The following is a 10,823-nucleotide window of genomic DNA, read 5'->3' as shown; positions in this document are numbered from 1 at the left end:
ATCCAGGTAAGATTTATATCTTGCATATCCACTTTCATAGTGAACTTCCAGGTCCTATTTTTGATGGTAATTCAAAGGCAGATAGCCTTCTATGTTGGCCAATACTCATTTTTTTCAAGAAGCCCAAGAATCTCATTTTAAATATCATCAGGCTGCTCAAGCTTTACGTTTACAATTTGGAATAACAAGAGAAGAAGCTAGGAGCATAGTAAAAGCCTATATAGCTTGCCTTCATTTCCACATTCCTACACTACCTCCAGGGAAGAATTTTCATAGTTTAAGACCCAATGAAGTTTGGCAAATGGATGTGACCCTTTATAAATCTTTTGGTTGTCTGTCTTTTATCTATGTTGTGGTAGATACCTTTACAGGATTCACTTTACAATACCAGCAGCAAAAGAGACAGCCTGAGTGGTCACTGAATTCCTTATACAATCATTTGCAATTATGGGTGTGTCACAAGCAATAAAAACAGATAATGGACATGCATATACTTCTAAACATTTTACACACTTTTGTGCACAATATAAGATTTTACATACCACTGGCATACCCTTTAATCCTCAAGGACAGGCAATAGTAGAGAGAAGAAACACAGACATTAAGATGCTCCTCCAAAAACAAAAGAAAGGGGGAGCCACAAGTAACCCTAAAGAACTTCTAAATCTGGCTCTTTATACTATTAACTTCTTGATTTTTGATAAAGATGCACTGGCTCCAGCAGACAGGTTTTATAACCCACTGGAAGGGCAGTGTCCAGTGCAAGCAGCTCCACTATCTTTAGATAATCTCCAGATGATGTGGAGAGACTCAGAAAATGGTGAATGGAAGGGACCAGATAGGTTAACTGTTTGGGGGAGAGAGTTTGCTTGTATCTTTATAGATAGAGAAGGAATCAAATGGGTGCCAACATGCCATATTCACCTTGATCATCGGAGAGAGATGGAGCAGACCTTTGAAATGAAGAAGACCTAAGAAACAATGGGTGGTTCCATCGCTGATTGTGCCCACCACTGGCAGTTGTGGCATTTAACTCATAGACATCAAAATTTGTTGGACTTCAAAACCCTCAGGAATCACTGGATTCTCTGAAACATGATAAGATTGTTGTAGGACTTGAAAACCCTCAGGAATCATTGGATTCTCTGAGACATGATAAGATTGTTGTAGGACTTGAAAACCCTCAGGAATCATTGAATTCCCTGAGACATAATAAAACTATTGTAGGACTTCTAAACCCTCAGGAATCATTGGAATCCCTGAGACATGATAAAACTGTTATAGGACTTGAAAACCCTCAGGAATCATTGGATTCTCTGAGACATGATAAGACTATTGTAGGACTTGAAAACCCACAGGAATCATTGGATTCTCTGAGACATGATAAGACTGTTGCAGGACTTCAAAAACTTGCGGGGATCATTGGATTCCCTGACATGTGAAGCAATGGACAATAGATTGGTTTTGGACTATCTCTTGGCTGATGAAGGAGGCATGTGTGTGATTGTTGTTTATATACCCTCCTTCTAAGAGTTCTGGAAATCTTTTACAACACCATGTTGATTTATATTGCTTGTATTATCACTGTACAGTTCATGTTTGTTACACCACATTGAGCCTGAACTGACTGTGAGGAGAGTCATCACTAATAGCCTGTGAGATATTGCTATGTCCTTGTGTAATATTTCCTATGCTGATGGGTTTGTGCATACCTGTTTCTAGTAAGACCCTTCAGCCCAGAAACCCACTAGCAATCCCCACTTCCCTTTGGTGCTTTTCATCTCCCTTCCTGAGATGTCAGGGAGGGCGTGATCATCTCCTTTTTGGTATTTTCACCTCCTTTCCTGAGAAGTCAGGTGGGCATGATCACCTCCTTTTTGGGGTTCTCACCTCCCTGAGAAGTCAGGGATGGCGTGATCACCTGTGTTTTAAAACAAAAGAAAGAGGGAGATGTAATGGGCTGAAACTCTGAGTTGATGCACTGAGGTCGGACAACTGACCACTTAAGGCTAATTACCAATTGGACAATACTCTATTAGCATATGCTTGGAAAATGGCTCTTCCCACTATTCTGTGCTGGCTCAATCATTTGGTGTATATAGAGAATTGTGGGAGGGTTTAGGAGGTGGAGTAAGACAAGCCAGACTCACTTTGGCACTGGAAGAGGAGAAGGGAGGTTGTAAAGATCCTGCATCCATCCAATTTACTTCTACCCCTAAAGACCAAGAATAAAGACCAAGGACTTTTGCTTATCCTGACTCCGGCTGATTCTAAGGTATTCAGGGTGCTAACTTGGTCTTCACACTAAATCACTACTAGATTAGAGAAATATAAACTAAAACATCTCTGAGGTACTACCTGACACCTATCACCAAAAAAAGAAAATGATGGATGTTGAATGGGATGGGGGAAAACTGGGACATTAATGAACTATTGGCGGAGCTATGAACTGATGCAAACATTCTGGAAAGTTGGAACTATGCCCAAAGGGCTATAAAGTTATGCATACTTTTTGATCCAGCAATACCACAGCAAGGTCTATCCCAAAGATATAAAAAAAGGGATTTATTTGTTAAAAATATTTATAACAGCTCTTTTTGTGGGGATTAAGAATTTTTTCATATGACTATAAATAGCTCTGATTTCTTCATCTGAAAACTACCTTTTCATATTCTTACCATTTATCAATTGGGAAAGGACTTGTATTCTTATACATTTGACTCAGTTCTCTACAAATTTGAGAAATAAGATCTTTATCAGAGAAACTTGCTGTGAATTATCTATCCTCCCAGTGTTCTGCTTTCCTTCTAATTTGGTTGCATTAGGTGTTCTGGGTTGTGTGTATACATGCATATGCACAAAACCTTTTTAAATTTTATGTAATTAAATTATTCATTTTACATTCTATAATACTCTCTCTAGAAATAGAGTATAAATTCTTTCCTTATCCATAAAACTGGCAGGTAAATTATTCCATGCTCCCCTAATTTGCTTATACTATCACTCTTTATGTTTAAGTCATGTAATCTACTTTGCTTTCCATTTATATTTTATGGGTAAGTTCATCCCATTCACAACTATGATTACTAATGTATGATTCCTTCCATTCTTCTTTTCCCCCTTATTTATCCTTCTCTTTGTCTACTTTTACTCTGTCCCTCCTTAAAAGTATTTTGCTTCTAACCATTGCATCCCCAATCTGTATTCCCTTCTATTCACCACCACCCTTTTTATTATCCTCCTCACGTCCTGCTTTCATGTAGGGTAAGATAGATTTATAAACCTAATTGACTGTATACATCAGTCTATCTTTCAGTCAATTCCAATAAGAGTAAGGTTCAAATGTTGCCTATACCCAAAACTTCCCCCCCAAAGTTCTTCCTAGTTCTTCCTGGTTCATCCTTCTTTTTCACACCTTAATTTTATTTTTTATATCATCCCATTATAATCAACTCCCATCCATGTATCTATTGTCTATGTATACTCCTTTTTGTTCTAATGATAAAGTAGGAATATAAACTATTTAACTTTGCTGAATCACTTACGATTTCTCTTTCTTATTTACCTTTTTATGCTTCTCTTGAGTTTTGCATTTCAAAGTCAAATTTCCTATTCCATTCTGGTCTTTTCATCAAGAATACTTCAGAATACATCAAGAAGTTCTCCATTTCATTAAATACCCATTTAAAATGTATTATTTCTTCAGCATTTTTTTGTGCTTCCTTTAGCAAGCTGTTGACTCTTTTTTATCATCTTCTTGCATTCAATCCTATTCTTTTGTAGGTTCTACTGATCCAGAATTTGTTTTAAAGTGTTATTTTTAAAGTTGTTTGGAGGGGAATTTGGAAGAACACAGTCGAGTCCCTGCCTTTTCTCTACCATCTTGCCTCTGCCACTCCATCTTATTAATTTCATATAGTGAAATAATATTATAATATTTTTCTATACTAAAGTTTGTTCAGGCCTTTCTCAATTTAAGGATATCTACTTTAATTGCAGTTCTTTGTTATTACAAAAAGTATTGTTATAAATTTTATATATTTGTATGTATATGTATATATACACATATATGCACATATATGTGTATATATATATATATAAATGAGACCTGTTGCTCTCTTTGGCATTTCATATTCATATCTTTTTTTGCCTTAGATTGGTTTTTTTTTGTCTTAAATTTTCCTCTCTGCTTCATATCTCTTGCCTCTCTCTCTTTCACCTTAAGCATCAAATATAAAATTCTCTGTTTGACACACAAAGTTACACATACTTTAGCCTTCCCTCTTCTTTTCCAGTTCAAAACATTATAACTTGGTTTATACCTGTTCAAATCAATTAAAATCAATATAAACAAACTACTTTATTTTCAAACTACTTCAAACCAACATAAATACTTTAAAGCCAATATAAATCAGTTCAAACCAGCAGAAGCCATTTCAAACTAGTTTAAAACAGTTCAAAGTCATGAAACCAGTATAAACCAGTTAAAAATATGGAAAGATAGACAGATAGATATACATGTACATATTTCCTCCTACCAGCATCTTAGACTGTACTCAGCAAGACTGGGCAGATTGACATTTAAATGCTGTTAAAAACTGCAGATTATCAGCAAAATTATGTCTTCTCTTGTCATATATTTTGATTTTGTGCTAAAGTTAAAGTGTTAGCTATCCAGATCTCAAATTTCCATTTAAGAAACACTGAAGAGATTAATTTCCTGAACAGAGGACATGTCAATCACTTTTCCTTGATTTTGTTTTTTCTGAATGTGACTCTGAACTCCTAGAACTTTTCCAATTTTTCTTTTTAGTAAAGAATTGTACAGGTTGTTTCTCTTGAAGAATCTTTGACAGTGACAGAGCTGTTATGGGTGCAACTAGTAAGGGCTGCAAGCAGGTAGTAATCTCTCTGGTGTCCACTTTGTATTTAGGTTGAGAGAGTCTATGTCTAGATTGTTCTTGCTGATTTTTTACATCTTACAGTTATTCATGAGTATATTACCCTGCCTCTATCATCAAGGATCAAATCTTCCCAATTGTAATTAAGACGAGTCACAACAGATTTCAGGTTAGGAATTGTAGGCTCATAGCACTTTGATGGGGTCACCATTAAAACCTCAGGTCTCTGGCTCTAACAGACCTCCCTAGTGAAAGCTGGGCTTCATGGAGTTAATCAATAGTAACCATTGCTTTAGAAATCCAAATTCCAATCTGTTTAATGAGAGATATAAATACTTGATACACTAACTTTCTTCTCCTTTGGATCTTTTAATATCTTTTTAAAAAAAAAAAACTATTATCAAGGGATCCAATTATTGATCCCTAGGTCACCTAGTGAGTTTGAAATCAGGACAGCCAAGTTGAATGTTCTTCTGTAAGATACATTTATTTCAATTTCTAGTAACCTGCTAAATGACCCTTTCCCATTATAAGGATATTCTTTTTTTAAGAACTGGGACTGGTTGTCTAGAATCAGGATAATCTCTCCCTTGGATAATGCTATAGAAACACTAACAATTTGTTAGTTCCAATTATGCGTTTTTGTAAACTCTGTGCAGCCTACCACCCTCTGCTTGCATTTGTCTTTAGTATGTTGTAATTTCCAGGACTACAAATTATCAAAGAATCATAAATTTTGTGTTTGAATGGGACTTGGATTCTACTCCTACCCCACTTTGCCCTCCTGTCTTGTCAAGTCAACAAGCATTTATAGGGATACCTCATTTTATTGTGCTTCACTTTATTGTTAAATATTGTGGGATTTTTGTTTTGTTTTGTTTTACATTGTTTTATAACCCTCTATCAAGCATATTTATTGGTGCCATTTTTCCATATGCTCACATCATATCTTTGTGTCATGTTTTGGTAATTCAGTATTTCAAAAGTTTTCATTATTATATCTGTTATGGTGATCTGCGATCAGTGATCAGTGATATCACTACTGTGATTGTTTTGGGACTCCATGAACTATATCCATATAATATAAAGATCTTAATAGATGTTATGTGTCTTCTAACTACTTCACTGACTTGCCATTCCCTTTCTTCTTACCGGACCTCCCTATTTCCTGAGATACAACAATATTGAAATTAGGCCAATAGACCAATAATAACCCCACAATGACCTCCAACTGTTCATGTGAAAGGAAAAGTTAATCTATGAGACAAATTTCTTTGTTGTCTTATTTAAAGAAGTTGTTACAGCTATCCCAACCATTATCAGCCATGACTGATTGGTAGCCATCAACTTTAAGGCAAGACCCTCCACCAGTGACTCTTTGAAGGCTAAGATGATGTTTAACTTTTTTTTAAGCAATAAAGTATTTTTAGTTAAAGCATGCACATTGGGGGGGATGTTTAGATATAATACTATTACATACTTAATAGATTATAATATGATATGAATACAACTTTTATATGCACTAGTAAGCCAAAAAATTAATGAGTTATTTTATTACTTATATAACATGCTAAGTGCTATCTACTATGTAAATGCTATGTACTGAAAATAGAAATACAAGCAAAAATACAGTCTTTGCTCTCAAGGAGCTTACATTTTAATGGAGAAAGACAATACTTGATAAGAAGCTGGAAAGAGGTGGGGGAATTTGAAGGAATCTTCTAGAAAGAAGTTTCTGAAATATTTTAAAATAAATCTAGTAAGTCAGGAGGAAGTCTAGAAAAGTTTAAATGTTATCTGTATCCACAGCTATACATCAATCCTCCAGAGAAGATCCATTTAGCACGCAGTATACTTTCTTTTAATGTCTTAGAAGTATTAGGGCAGAACCTAGGTTGCTAATCTTTCAACCAACAAGCATGTATTATAAGGTAATCAGACCTAAGCTCTGGGAATGCAAGCATAGACAAAATGGGACAGTTCCCTTGCACCCACTGTTTTCTCTCATTCACAGATCCTTTCCCAGTCATACCTCTTCATAGAGGCACCATGGCATAGTGGAAAAAATCTTGTCTCTGGGGTCAAAGCCTCTGCCTTCAAATCGTGCCTTTGACTTTTACTACTTTTATGGTCCTGTGCAATTCACTACTTCTGTCAGTTTTCTCTGTTAAAAACAAAAGGTATAATAATTCAATTCAACAAACACTTATTAAGTATGTACTGTGTGTTAGGTACTTTTCTGAGTGCTGGGAATACAAAAAGAGATGGTCCCTACCCTCAAGGAGCTCACAATCTAACAAAATTACCTACAACACAAGATTATTATGAGGATACACTGAAAGGTGCTTTTCAAATAATTAGTTATTATTATGTTACTATTATCATTATGTGTTTTTGGAGATTTGGTGTTTGAAGTAAGTGAAACATTGCATTTCTGCCTCAGTCACTTAATGCACTGTGTAGTCATGAGCAAATTATTTAATATCTCAGAGCCTTATTTTAATCTTCTATAAAATTGTTAAATATAATAATTTTACACTTTACAACCTCTGTGTGAGAACTGAGTAAAAGAAAGTGTGTAAAGCACTGTGCTTCCTTTAAAATAATACAAAATTTAAAGTATGACTATTACAATTATCCTTTCTCTGTGTCTTAGTACATTGAGCGCACACACACACACACACACACACACACACACACACACAAATATGAAATGAGAGTCAAATGAAAGAACTAGGTATGTTAAGTCAGAAGAGATTGGAAATAACAGTGGGGGAGGGGACCAGAATAGTTGTCTTCAGTGCATAATTGAATAGATGCCACAAAGAAGAAATATTAGGTTTGTTCATTTTGGCCCCTAGGAGTAGAGCTAGAGAAGGGCTGGGTGAGTTTCAAAGAGACAAAGGCAGACTTGATGTTTTGGAAAGATTTTCTAACAGTTAAAGTTGCCCCAAATGAAACAGGGAGCCACAGAATTGGTCAGCTTCCTTCTTCCAAGATCTTCCTGAACAATCCCTTTTTAAGTGAGAGAAAAATATTTTTTCTAATATTAATAACTATTAATTGAGATGAAGATTTTTCCTTTTCTAGCATATTCAGCCAGTCTCTGAAGGACATAGCTGATAATTGAAAGGAAGGAAGAAAGGAAGGAAGGAAGGAAGGAAGGAAGGAAGGAAGGAAGGAAGGAAGGAAGGAAGGAAGGAAGGAAGGAAGGAAGGAAGGAAGGAAGGAAGGAAGGAAGGAAGGAAGGAAGGAAAGAAGGAAGGAAAGAAGGAAGGAAGGAGAGAGGGGGGAGGGAGGGAGGGAGAGAAATAGAGAAAAAGGAAGAGAAAGAGAGAAATGGAAAGAAAAGAAAAAAGAAAAGGAGATCTAAGATTCTGTCCAGTGAGAACTGTAGCATTGCCAAAATATTAGAGGTATTCAGTTAGGAGGAAGAAAGTAAATGAGTGATATTGAAAGTTTGTTAAGAACAGGAAGCATGTTGGGTACATTAGTATGAATTTAAGGCCTCCACCTTAATGCAAATATTGGGAAATCCCTGGTCAGAAGAGCCTGCTCTATCCTGTAAGCAGAGTGATGACAAGTAGAATGTTTGCTGTGTAAAAGGAATCGAGATAGGATTACAGAACAATTGAAATTGCAGGACTCATTTGGCAATACAATATGTTCCAACTGGCAGAATCTTTATTTATGTTGCAAAACATAATAACCATCTCAAGAGTATATTCAGATAATATACATAAAAATGGCACCCAAACTTAAAGCAGCATAATTGTTACCAAGGAGAAAAGCCAACCCTCACTGTAAGTTGTATGCTTAGGAAGTCATGAAAATAGTCAATCAATAAGCATTTATTAAGTTTCTGAAGACCTTGCCTCTTTTTTTCATAAAATTGAGGCCATCCTGGATGAGCTCCTTCTGTCCTTTTCAAAATCCCTCGTCATTATCTCTCACTCTCTCACCCTTTCCTCTAAGGTCTAACAATGAGAGTATAGCCCTTCTTATTGCCAAAGCCTACTTATATACACATACCCATGATAAGATCCCCCTTTTGTATTCTCTAGATCTAACCAGACACAAGCTATAGTCCTACATCTCTCCTCCCTTTTTCAAACTCCTAAAAGAAAAATTGCCTACCTCATCCACCTCAATTTTCTTTCTTCTCAACTCATTCCTAATCATTTTGCAGTTGGACTTTCAATTACATCACAGAAGTCATTCTCTTCTTCTTTCTCTATACTCTCTATGAGTGACCTTATCTGCTCCATGTATTCAATTATCATCTATTTGGATGATTCCTGGACCTATATATCCAGCCTCATTCTCTCCCCTGAATTTCAGTCCCAGACCACCAATTGCCTATTAGACATTTCAAATGGGATATTCTACAAGCATTTTGAAAGCAACATGTACAAAATATAATTCATATTCCCCACCTCATCCTTCCAACTTAACCATCCTTTAAACTTCCCTATTTCTGTGCAAGGCACCACCAATTTTTAAATTCTCCAGAGAAAACTGGCAGCCAGTGAGATATATGGGGTAAAGAATCAAGAATCAAGAATAAAGAATCATTAAAGTTGTAAGCCTATCCAACAAGGGTATCTGGCCATCACCCCTGTCCCAGAATATGTTCCTCTGGCCCCCATCTCCCCTGATATCCATCTCTTGTTCTGGGATATAAATCAAAACAATATCACCATTACTATTTTTGTTAAAGTGCAATATTTGACTGCTTTGTGGCTCCATTAACAATTTTTGTGATTATTTTGATGCCTATATGTACAGAAAATTTATGGCTATATATTGTTTTATAAATTACCTTAGTAAATTCCTTCAGTATCTTGGGATGTACAGTTATCCCTTTTACATCACAAGGGGTTGGGGTATAGCATCCTCATGATCTAGAAATCTTCATAAAGTATTTTGGTCCTTTCTTCATACCAGAGAAGGTATGAATTTTTATGGCATTAACATATAAAATGTTGATATTATACAATACTATATGTATATATATATATATATATATATATATATATTTCTGAGTTTCTAACCTTTTTTTCTGTATCATCTACTGGTCTTCATGTATCATTTGCTGCTTCCACAAAACTTTCAATTTAAATTCTTATGCTGTCCCATGATATATTGAAAGTGTGATGGGGGAAGTTGCATGTGCAAGAGATTACATTTGGAATCTACATATAATTTGGAATTCTACATATAATTATCAGTCACTTAGAATGCACCAAACATTGGGCTAGGGACCAGAAGAAATACAATTTTTTTTGAGGAAACTTCATCCTTGCTCTCATGGAAAGTATAAAAGAATAAGACACAAGTACAAATAACTGTAACCATTCATTTATTTGAAATGATCAAATATCCTTTTATTGTTTCCTTATCTGTTTTGGACTTCAGTCTCACCTATTAGTAAATTCACTATAGCCAAAAATTAAGAAAGATCTCAACAGACTTAGAATGAAATTAGAAATAAGCAAATCTATGTCATCTCAGCAAAGACACATGGCAGAGAGAAGACAGGAGGTTCTGTAACTAACCATGTTCTTACCATTTGTTATCACCATTGTAAGTTATCAGCCTGCCTTTAAAAGTCAGCATAAGAGATGCTTCTAATACTGCTGACCTGATTCTGATGATTATTGTCTATCCAGCTAAGAAAGGTTATTCTAGAAAGCTGGAACTCTTTAGTTACTTCATAAATGTTAAGCTGAATTGAATCTAATTTTCATTGCTAGGATATTTGCATAGGACTTGTGAATCTAAGAGTCCCCCTCCTTTGGAGTCCCTCTCCACATTTGGTCTTGAATTTGCATGTCTCTCTATTAATTGTCCAATTAGAGACTTCCACAAGAAAAACATGCCCTATTTGTTTACAGGAGAGCAGAGACTGTTAAATAAGGC

The 10,823-nt window shown here is 35.6% G+C and overlaps 1 long non-coding RNA gene across 2 annotated transcripts in view; it reads left to right on the top strand.

Annotated features, from left to right (window-relative positions):
- Window positions 1-2,162: 2,162 nt before the first annotated feature.
- Window positions 2,163-10,823, top strand: part of LOC141547900 (uncharacterized) — a 139,326-nt gene continuing 130,665 nt past the window's right edge. The window contains exon 1 of one of the 2 annotated variants that reach the window (XR_012483664.1): window positions 2,163-2,275. This is a non-coding gene — a long non-coding RNA (uncharacterized LOC141547900). The remainder of the gene's footprint in view (window positions 2,276-10,823) is intronic. The other variant, XR_012483663.1, reaches the window with a different exon arrangement.

Source organism: Sminthopsis crassicaudata, chromosome 1 (genome assembly GCF_048593235.1).
Source record: "Sminthopsis crassicaudata isolate SCR6 chromosome 1, ASM4859323v1, whole genome shotgun sequence".
NCBI lineage: Eukaryota > Metazoa > Chordata > Mammalia > Dasyuromorphia > Dasyuridae > Sminthopsis > Sminthopsis crassicaudata.
The sequence above is the reverse complement of the archived record's forward strand: the minus strand, read 5'-3'. Positions and strand labels throughout refer to the sequence as shown.